Source organism: Mercenaria mercenaria, chromosome 16 (genome assembly GCF_021730395.1).
Source record: "Mercenaria mercenaria strain notata chromosome 16, MADL_Memer_1, whole genome shotgun sequence".
Lineage (NCBI taxonomy): Eukaryota > Metazoa > Mollusca > Bivalvia > Venerida > Veneridae > Mercenaria > Mercenaria mercenaria.
The window spans coordinates 56698517-56710390 of record NC_069376.1 but is presented as its reverse complement, the minus strand read 5'-3'; positions in this window follow the sequence as shown (position 1 = coordinate 56710390).

Sequence of the window (11874 nt, the reverse complement as noted above, 5' to 3'; positions counted from 1 at the left end):
AACATGTTACAGACAGTCTTAAATAAGAGGAATCTTTAAATGAAATAACATTTTTGATAAGTTTTATCAGTAATCAAATGTTGATACTGGTTTATGTTGTATTGACAAGTATCATGCCTGACAGGTATCTTGCAATTTTTGCGCTTGTGTTTTCAAATCGCATTTTGGTACAAAGACAGTGTTGTTCATATAAAGTAAGATAATTGACTTAGTACTGATAAGACAGTATCACCTTTCAGATTATTTAGTATTCAATTATAGAAAGAATTAAGAATTTAAAAACTTTTTTTAACTTCTAGCAGACATACATGTAATCAATTTGGCCAGGTTCGCGCCATTTTCCGTCCGAACAGGTGTTGTATTCTAGCGGTCTTAACATAAAATTTAGCCTGGTGACCCATACATTTTTAGCCATTTTCATGCTCACAATACAATTATCTATATACAAGAAAAATAGGAAAAAATTCTATGAAAGAATGTTTTCAAATTTTAAAAAAATATTCTTCACTATGGGTATTTTTCACTGAAAAAAATTCACAAAAGTAAATATGAAACAGTATTTTTTTCATTTGTACCCATTATTGTAAGGATAGAGTATTACACATATGACTGTGATATCAAATAATTATATGATAAAATCTGTGAAAAGAAAAAAACTTTATTGTGCTGTGTTGATGTATAGTTTGGTTGGTATTTATAAAAAAAGCAGAAAATTATGAAAATGTTGAAAAATCGCTAGCAGTTTCAGCAACAGTGGGTGTGTTCAAAACAATTTTTCACAAAAACAAGCCTGGTGACCTATTGTTTTTATTTGTTCATTGCTTTCAGCACAAATTTTCCTATCATATATGTGAATTTAAAAAAAAATCTATGAAAGAAAAAAAACTCTAGGAATTCTCTTTAAAGGGCAAATAATACACTATTTATTCTTTGTCAAACAGAATTTCAGCAAATTATCCGTATTTTACTATATATCTTATTGTAGATAGACAGACATAAAGTAACCATAAAAAAGACCATTTTTCTTTTTAAAAGTTAAACATTCATTAGAAACACAATATTATATTGAATATCATCACATCGTTCGCAAAGCTAAACTACCTATAATACTTTTTTCCATAAATATGAATAAAGTGTAGGACTCCTAATGCGCTATGTAAAATATTTTCACTCGTGCGAAAAATTGATGGGGTTAATTTTCCCATATGACTGTATATGCATAAATTCTTCTTTTTTATCAGTGTACTAGAACGGAAAACTTGTTTATTGGTACTTTGAATAAGTAATAATCTTTGTTATATAGAAAATCTATATTCAAAGCGAATGTCCAGTTCTAAAGACCTCTTTTGATAAAAAAAATCTCTTTCTCACGTACCACGCTTCATTTCATCTATGTCGAAACTCTGATAAATGGGACTGTATGAGGGGGAAAACCTAAATTAAATTATCTTGTAATTTAGGGGTAGGGGTAACGTAAAATGGTAATACGAGAAAATTAATTCGGTGACCCCGTAATTTTATTCCTCCAATCGAAAGAAAATAAGGTTAGTTTTTTTTTCAAATTCTATCGTTTGGGTTTTACATGAGACAAAATTATTTAAAACTTTTTTTTCAAAACTCAACGTTATATTTTACACCACTTAAATATGTGAGTGGTAAGCATCGATACCTGTTAACTGAAAAGAACGATTTACAAAAACAGTCTGACGGACTTGAAATCACGGTTCATCAATAAAAGGATTTTTGAAGGCTTGCAGAGAAAAAAGGTACAGAAATATCAAAAATGTAAAATACGCATTAAATGAGGAATATGATGAATTTTATTTTAAACAAAATGTGTAAACGGAACCCTTTAACTTCGACTTAGGCGCATTTCACCTTTAGTCAGTACACTGCGTTAGTGATTCCTCGTTGACTGAGCGGTTACGGTATTCGTGTTACACTTCGGCTTCAATACCCGTAAAATTTTCCTTTCCAAATTTTTGTTTTCAATACGATTCAACGAAGACAACACGAGTTAGTTAATCTAGTCCTAACTTGTTCACTAACTTATATATGTCACTATTGATACAAACTATGTTTAAATACATTTCGCGTTTAATATGATCTTATGTTAGCCAGGAAACAGAACAAAAAAGCAGTCCTTGTTCGTGATAAGCTATTTATTAACAATAAACTGTATGTCCCATCGCAAAATGTCCCGCAAAATACCCCCCATGACGCCGCCCGTGATGTCCGTATAAACTCTAGTTAGGATGACTGTGAAAAGTATGAACTCAGCTTCTTATCATGGAACATTGAAGGTTTAACATGTTTAGATGACGAAGACTTTTTAAACTTTGTATACGAATTTGATTTCATTTTTTTTGAGTGAAACGTGGCAGCGCACACAAGAAAGCTTTAAACTCGAAGGATACGAATCTATTTCGGTTCCTAGGCCTGAATCTTTACGTGGTACTAGTAAAAGAGGGCACGGGGGAGTTTGTCTTTTATTCAATGATTCTTTGAAAGATGGAATTCAGGTTATGGATATAGACAGCAATGGAGTAATTTGGATAAAACTTTTTAAAACTTTTTTTGGAAGTGATGACGATATTTATCTTTGCTTTATGTACATTCCTCCAAGTAACTCTGTATATTTTCATTCTCATGGAGTAGGATTTTTTGAACTTCTTGAAACAAATGTCAGAAAATACTCTAGTATGGGTTCTGTTGGTATAATGGGAGACTTGAACTCGCGATGCGGAGATAAATGTGACATTTTAGAGTCTCCGGACATTTATGAACGCTATATACACACCGTTGATAACGAATTACCCGCTTATGACCTTGATACGTTACCCGTGAGAAGTTCTCTCGATAAAACTGTTAATTCGTCGGGTATTAAGCTAATAGATCTATGCTTGTGCTCTGATCTAAAAATTGTTAACGGTAGACTTGGTCAGGATTACGGAGTTGGTAATTTTACCTATATGTCAAGTACCGGTAACAGTGTTATAGATTACGCATTGATGTCGTATCGATTATTTCCCATTATAAGTAATTTTGTAGTACATGATATGTTTTCATTTTCTTCACATGCACCTATACAAATTGATTTGTACTGTTATCGCAATAAGCATGAAAACAGTATTGAGTCTGTGACTGTAAAAAAATTAAAGTGGGATAATAGTCTTAATGACACTTTTAGAGAATATATAACTTCTGATTTGCCAAATATTGAAATGATTGTAAATAATGTTATTGAAAATAATTTAAGCATAGATAGTGGTATTGATTCTATATCTAACATATTGTACAAAAATGCATATGATACTTATGGTGTTACGAAAGTTATTAGAACTTATAAATATAGAAGAAAATATAAAAGTGAATGGTTTGACCAGAATTGCGAGCAAGCAAGAAATAACTTTGTGAATGCAAATAGATTATATGCAAATAGTAGATCTATGTTAGATAGAGAAAATTTAGTTACAAATAGACGTTTATATAGACTAGCCAAAAGGCGGGCTAAGACAAAATTTCATCTAGCCCAGAAAAACAAAATGCATAATTTATCAAAACATTTTCCAAAATTATTTTGGAATGAAATAAGAAAATTTAAGAATAAGGACTCTAAATGTAAAATTCCTAAATATGCACTTTTCAGCCATTTTAAGAACTTATTTAATGATGAAGATGTATTTGTTGACGATGATGTTGAGCAGTTTATAAACAGAGATGACTTAGTTTATAATCATGTTGAAATGCTTGACTCAGAAATTACAACAGCTGAGGTGTCTAAAGCTATTTCTTCTCTAAATAGAAACAAAAGTGGAGGCTATGATCTACTTTTACCTGAGATATTTATTGAAAGCAATAATTTATTATCACCAACTTTGTGCAGACTTTTTAATCATATTTTTACTAGTGGTATTTATCCGATTTCATGGACTAAAGCAATTATAGTCCCAGTTCCTAAGAAGGGAGATCCTAGAGATGCAAATAATTATAGAGGAATATCTCTGACAAGTATTTTCTCAAAAATATTTTCGATAATCCTTGATAATAGATTACGTCAGTGGTCTGATATGAATGACACACTTACAGATAACCAATTTGGGTTTAGAAAAGGTAAAAGCACCGTTGACTGTATTTTTGTACTTAACTCTATTATTGATAGGGTTGTTAAGAGAGAAAAAAAGAAGTTGTACACCGCATTCGTAGATTTCCGTAAGGCCTTTGATTTAACATATAGAAATGGTATTTGGTTTAAGTTAGTAGATATGGGTGTGTCTTGTAAAATTCTTAGAAGTATGTATGAAAGTGTAAAATTATGTGTAAAGGTCAATGGTTCCTTAACGGAATTTTTTGATAGCTATATGGGCTTAAAGCAGGGAGAGCCATTATCTCCCTTTCTATTCATAATGTTTGTCAATGATATGCAAGAAAACTTAGCTGATGACAACATTGATGCATTTAGTATAGACGAAATACAAATATATTTGTTATTATTTGCTGATGATACTGCTTTATTTTCGTATTCTGAGGAAGGCTTACAAATATTGTTAGACAGATTATATAATTACTGCAGTAAATGGGGTATAGAAGTAAATGCAGATAAAACAGTTGTTATGGTTTTTAGACAGGGTAATAGGCCAACTAATGTTTCGTTGAAATATAATAATAAATTTTTGAAACAAGTTAAAACTTTTACATATCTTGGTGTTACTTTGTCATGTAATGGTAGTTTCTATCAGGCTCAAAAGGCATTATCTACGCAGGCATTAAAAGCTCTTTTTTCTCTAAACTCACTTTTTGATAACATTAGTTTAAATGTTTCTGATAAGATAAAACTTTTCAATTCTATGGTGTTACCGATATTGTGTTACGGATCTGAGATATGGGGTTTCCATAAGTCTCCAGACATAGAACGTATATACCTAAAGTTTCTTAAACAAATTCTTGGTGTTAAGCAACAAACATGTAGCAGTGCAGTGTATGGAGAATTTGGTGTATTTCCTATGTATGTAATACGTAAAATTAGAATTATAAAGTACTGGTACAAAATTATGAATATGCCGAATACATTAATGCACAAATTAATGATGGCACAAGGACATAATAATACATTGTTAAATAGCTGGTCAGTTAATGTGAGAAACTTATTAAATGAACTTGGATTTTCCTTTTTGTGGAATTATGATAGAATATCTGAATCAAATGTTAATGCAGTAGTTCAGAGGATCTATGACCAGTATTTACAGCAATGGTTGGCTGAACTTGATTCATCTACTAAACTGGATTATTATAAACAATTTCAGTTAAATTTTGTTCAAGAAAATTATTTAAGCATAATAAATAATGATGCTCATAGAAACGCTTTAGCAAGATTAAGATGTTCGTCTCATAATCTAGAGATAGAAGAAGGTCGTTATAGAAATGTTGTTAGATCTGAAAGAGTATGTAGTCGATGTAATTTGAATCAAGTTGAATCAGAGTTTCATTTTCTGTTAGTTTGTCCTTTATACAGAGATCTGAGATCACGTCTTTTGAACAGATATTATTATACATGGCCAAATATGATGAAATTTAGAAAACTGATGTCTACATCAAAAAAGTCTGTTATAGTGAAGCTCGCGAAGTTTGTTTACCTTGCTATGAGGGCTAGAAATGATAATGTTTGATCTACTTAATTTATATATATATTATATACTGTAAAGTTATTTTACTGTATTATATGATGCAGTTTAATCGTTTTTATGAATTTAAGTTAATGTGTTTAATACGGTACATACATTTGTATATTTCTTATTTTCATGCTATGACTAGTATTGCCACGTTTGTAAAAAATTGTCATGCTTTTCAATCTACTTCTGTTAAGCAAACCGCCAAATGATAGTTTTTGGCGAAAAACATGTATATATGTTTATGCCAATAAATATTTTGACTTGACTTGACTATGTTTTTAACCTTTTCTATGATATGTTTAAAGCGCAACTGGCTAGTTTTATAAATTTCATAACAATCTTACACTTCACTTTAAATATCATTGCCCGCTCATACGCCCGGTCATTATTTCAGTATCGATTGGTTTAAAGATACTACCGATTTTATACGAAAATAAGAAACGAAACCAGAGAAAAAATATTGGACGGATGCAAGGTTCGAACCGTCAAAACTATCACTTGAGAATAATTGCATTTCCTTCCACTCAACCTGCTGCGCCATCAAACCAACTATTGATTTTACTTCGTATATCTTTTGTTTTAAACGAGAATGCTACTGATTGTTTATTTAGTTCGCCATACTCATATGTGTTATATTTATAGGTTATCAGCTTTGTATCTGGAAATATGCACGAGTTCTGCAGCGAAAATAAAAAATCTTACTGACAAAACAGACGTGCTTTTTGAAAACGTTTTACAGACGGAGCTGCAATTGATGGTAGAAATGTTTCATGTTAGAATCTTACGATAGGATACTGCTTATAGAAAGTAACAAATTTTCTCTTAAGATATTGAATGCAAAGAAGTAAGATGACTCTAAGATACAAAACAACTGGGCGGCCAGGAGTTGTTACCACCCTTCTAAAACATGTGCAGTAACGTTAAGCTTGCCTAATTCCAACACAGTCCAAATACCGACAACCTATTATATAATTAAATCTAGCAGGTTCTTGTAGCTTCTCTTCCAGGCGACATTTGCAAATCAATGATGACATGCTGCAATCAGGTACCATTTTGACTTCTGTTCTCAGCAAGAGCAAAATATTTAATCAACGGCATTAAGGTGAGTGTAGTTTAAAATTTTATCAAAATTTATTTTGTGGCTGATATATAGATGTATTTTAAGTTTAATTTCATTGATGTATGGCCATTTTACCTTTTGTTTGATTTTGTCGAGTTCTATTGACATTAAGACAGCTGAGGCAAGGGGTGTCGATATTAGGAAAGTTATTTCTATGACTGTTCCTATTACCGGCACCCCTTTGATATTCAGAATATCTTGCTGCTGTAACTATTTGCACAGCTTTAAAATTGCTGCATACTGCACATTAATAAAGTTAAATGTATAAATAAATCAATAAATAAATATTTTTACGTGGAGTTTCTGAAAACTGTCTTCTTATTTTCAGTGTTCAGAAGAATGTCAAGTCAAGTGCATGCTAAAATGGCGTGTTAAATACACAACAGAGCAGATGACGAGGGCCGTCCAAGCTGTTACATCTTGTTTAATGAGCAAAAAGGCTGCGTCTAAATTATTCAATGTGCCGAGGTCTACCCTTATAGATAAAGTCACAGGACGCACTCCGGTGGACTCGGTAACTTTAGATCGTAAACCTGTACTCACAAAGGCGGAAGAAAGTACACTAGTGCGTTATTCGCATTTAATGGCTGAAACTGGTTATTCATTAACAAAGCAGGCCTTCTTAAGGGAAGTGAAGAAAATCCTTGACGTCGGTGGAAGAATGATTCCTTTTCAGAATAACCTGCCTGGTTACAAATGGTTTAATCTGTTTAAAAAGCGTAACCAAGAAATTGTTATGAGAACACCAATGAGTCTTGGTCATGAAAGGTCAAAGTTAACTCTTGAAGTGATAAATGTGTGGTTCGAAAGGGTGTTCAGTTACTTGAAAAAGAAAATTGCACATTATGAGCAACTCTTGAAAAATCCAAGAAGGGTATTCAATGCCGATGAATCCGGATTTCCGTTGTCTGCTAAACCAGGACGTGTACTTGCTTCTAAGGGGGAAAAACGTGTATCAAGAAGTGACACATACCAAGCTACTGATCACTGTTTTGGCAGCATTCAATGCTTTTTGAAGAATACGCGCCCCCATTAATTCTCTTCCCGGATGAAAGGCTGCAGGATGTTGCAATGGGCTAAGTGGCTTTCCCGAAGCAACTTATTTAGCCACGACAAATGGCTGGATGGACTCGGACATTTTCGTTGCATTCCTTGGGACTCAAGTAAGTTTTGCAAAGCAGCAGTTAACGAATTTCCCATACTCTTGTTTGTTGAGGGACACTCCACGCATATAAGTCTAGAGGCAGCTGAATTTTGTCAAACCAATGACATTATTCTTTACTGCTTGTTACCAAATGCTACTCATGTATTGCAAGCTTGTTGGCATGCCCTAAACGCGTTTAAACCCCCAGTTTCCTTTATTTAGGTTACTGACCGTTCCAAGGCGGTGCCCTTATTTTCAACAGGTTGTTTTGTCTGTCTTGCGTATGTTTTCTTGTTTGTTGTAAGCGTTTTTCCTCCGCCCAACTTCCCCTTTTGCCCTCTCCTTTCCCTTGCATTTACTCTACTTTTTGCATCCCCTCCCCCTTTACTTAGAGTAAGTTTTCGTGGCTCCCCTTTGTTTTGGCAGCCGAATCCCAAGACGGTACTTGATTGTTTTTTCCTACTTGTGTGGGTGCGTTTGTATGCTTGTGAGTCTATAACGGTGCCCTACTGTTTTCTTATGTGTTGCTTGTTCGTTTTTCTATGTTATTCAGTTGATCGTCGTTGCGTGTTTATCTTAGGTACACGAGTGTCTGCGCTATTATGGTTTACGTTGTAGTGCGACTGGTTTTAAAGAATATGGCATTCCCTTGTATATTCGTCCTTGTTCAACTTTCCCCTTCGGATTCCTCCCCCCACCCCCGACCCCATTTCACCCCTTCCCATGTCCTTCCCTTTATCAATATTTAGCTTAAATTAATATGTACTTGTTGGATGTTTGAAGCAACCCGACTGAAATATTTTTCCATTACAGCTTCTTTTTGTTGTGGGCCTACTATGTAAATGCGTGGCTCTGGGGCTGTGTTTTTGGTGCTCTGTGCTTCCGAGAAATCTACCCTTACATATTATCTTTTGTGATATTGGTTTCTTTAGCCCTATGAAAAAAGTCTGGCAGCAAAACGTCAAACAGTGGCAATTTGAAAACATGGGTGTGGCTTTAAGCAAGAAAGACTTCCCTACTCTTCTGAAAAAGACCTGGGACAAGGTAGCAACATGAAAATGCAGAGCACGGATTCAGGAAGTCTGGATTTATCCTTTATCACCAACGGTTAGTAAACTTTGACCCTCCAGGTCGACAAGCAAGACTGATGAGTCAGGCAGATCCAACCGAGCCCTAAACATCCACTGAAAGGACATCAAGTACCTTTGGAAATGAGTCAAGCCCTGGGCCATCGACTTCAGCTGTGAGTGAGGGGTTGTCTGTTGCTCCGGCTTTTGAGAAACTCAGAGTCCCAGAACCAAAGGAAAAGCGTCACACACAGAGAATTAGCAAAACGTTACCAAACGCTATTTCTGGATCTGTTACAATTCAAATGTTACGAGAAAAAAGGATAAAAGAGATGCCGAAGAGGCCGCAAAAGCAAAGCGCAAAGAAGAAAGACGACAAAAGAAACTTGAACGTGAAGCGGAGAAAGAAAGAAAACGCAAGGAAAGAGAAGAAAAACGTAACAAAAGGTAAAAAGAACAAAGGCCTAAAATGTCACAGAAAAAACAAACAAAAGTATGAATGCTCCGACACTGACGAAGATGCAAATATGAGGGGGCTGTTTCAGGATACAGATGACGAAATAGAAGAGGAATTCGAAATGTGCCCGTCGTGCAATAAGGGCGGTCAACATCCATCAAGATGGGTTAAATGCGTAGAATTTAAAACCCGAAGGCACTTTATATGTGCAGACCATCCAGAGTACGAATTGCTGGATCAAGATGAAAAGAAGTTTGAATTTTTTTGTCCTTTGTGCGAGTAGACATGAATAAGTGTAACTGTTAAGGAAGTTTAGTGTTGTTCGTAAATGTGTTTTTCAATGTCTTCTAAAATATCGAAATATAACTCTAAAAGTTAATCGACCGTTAGCTTAATCGCCTGTTAAATTTTCGAACAACTGGGCCCAGAATGGAAGATCCTGTTTGTGAATACACCAGTCACAGCCTTATGGTAAAAAAGAACTGCTGAGAACTTGATTTCATGGATAGAGTTGTTGCAACTTCCCCTGTATCCTTATGGATACTAGACATGATAGTTATATGAAACTGATATGCATGATATTGATGGTCCAGCATTGTAGACTACCAACTTAGTTTTACATAGCTGTATAGGGAAGACCTTTAAAATTCTTGCCTACCTAGCGGGGAAAGTATACATTTGTCCGAGCACGCGCCGGGGATAGATATTCCTGTCTTTCCCTGTCTAAAATAGCGTGCACTAAGTTGACGTCACATAGAACTGGCACCATTGTGACGTCATAAACCTTATAAATAATGTCAGGAAATACCCAGATCTATTTGTCTCCGCGATCTTTTTTGAACGTGATAGGCAAGAAAAATGATCTATCTAGTCTGCCTGTGTAAGACAGCTGTTTTCTTAACCCTCGGGACTGCTTGGATAAAAAAACTCGCTAGCGCTCGGTTTTCCATTCCACACTGTCCCTCGGGTAGGGAAAACCCCGTCTTACACAGGCAGGCATGTAAGATCCCTGTAAACTCAATAATGTAAAGCAATGATATCAGGCGTTTTTGTGTCTAATTATTTCAAGAACTGTGACATAAACGTAGAAGAACATTTAAAGGCTACCTAGCCCATAAGAGTACATGTATTAATGCATCAGAACGGCCGACAGTGGCAAATGATGGAACTCGTATTGTTTGTTGTCAAGGTAACAGCGATAGTGGGAGTAAGACTGTACCAAACACAAGACAAATACTGCATTTTACTGTAAAAGTGGTCAATAACAGAATAAAAAGTACATTGACTCATTATGTGAACAAACCAAATGTTCGATTTGAAGTGACAATTAAGACAGAAATGGGATGTAGTTTGACAATTATTACTGTCATCGTTGTATACACAATATAGTAACAAGTTAATTGTTATTTGCTCTTTACTTGCGCATTTACCCTTTCGGTGTGGTTCTCCGACTGTGTTAACTTTCTCAGGGCGTTCAGGGCCCATATGGTAAATAGCAAAACTTGTTATTCAAAAGAACGAATAAAACTATTTGAACAATTTATGGGAATTTCTGGTTTTTGTTTTTTACACACGGTGTGCATTTTTTTTACAAAAACCTGAACAGAAGTTTTATGACCGCAATTTTATTATAGATGTACTAATCCGGAGAAGCTTATTTCCTATTGATGAGTGAAGGGTATTTAGCACACAAGAGAAAAAAAATGCCTGTTGAAGTCACTGACAAAACTATATGTAATGAAATACAGTCGCTTATTAGCCTAGCAACTATGCAAAAATCTCTTACACAGGTTTCATGCATTGCTATTTTGAGCGAATGTTTCAAATACATGTCCGTTTCATTTAGTTCTTTTAGTTTTTTTCGTGAATATAGCATGTTTACTACAGAATCTACAACCGTTTTTAGATATACATGTAGCAATAACATGCGCCTGGTAAAATATAATCTCACTGCACAGGTAAAACAACTTTATTTGATTGAAACATATTTTATTCCTTACTTTTTTATGACAACATATACAATGCACATATACAGAACATACAAAAAACATTTTAGGAAAGGTAAAAAAGTTGGACCATAAGTTCATATAACATTAGTATTTGGTCCGTCCCCGAAGGTATAGTTAAAGGAACATTTCTATTATTGATTGCATTGTATTATCATTAAAAAATGACAAAATGTATTTGGAAGAGAACGAAGCAAAGCGAAATGAATAACAACAATGTTGAAAAAAGAAGTAAAAATGACCTAACTGTAAACATTAAGAGAAAGTGAGACAGATGGAAAGATAGGAAGAAGGAGAGTCCGAAGTCCTGGGTCGTAATTGGGGGAAGAACAATTGCATTGCGTTAAGCTAATAATTTAGCAGCAGTCAGATATATTAACGAAAACGATTGTATGTTTGATGTATTTTTGT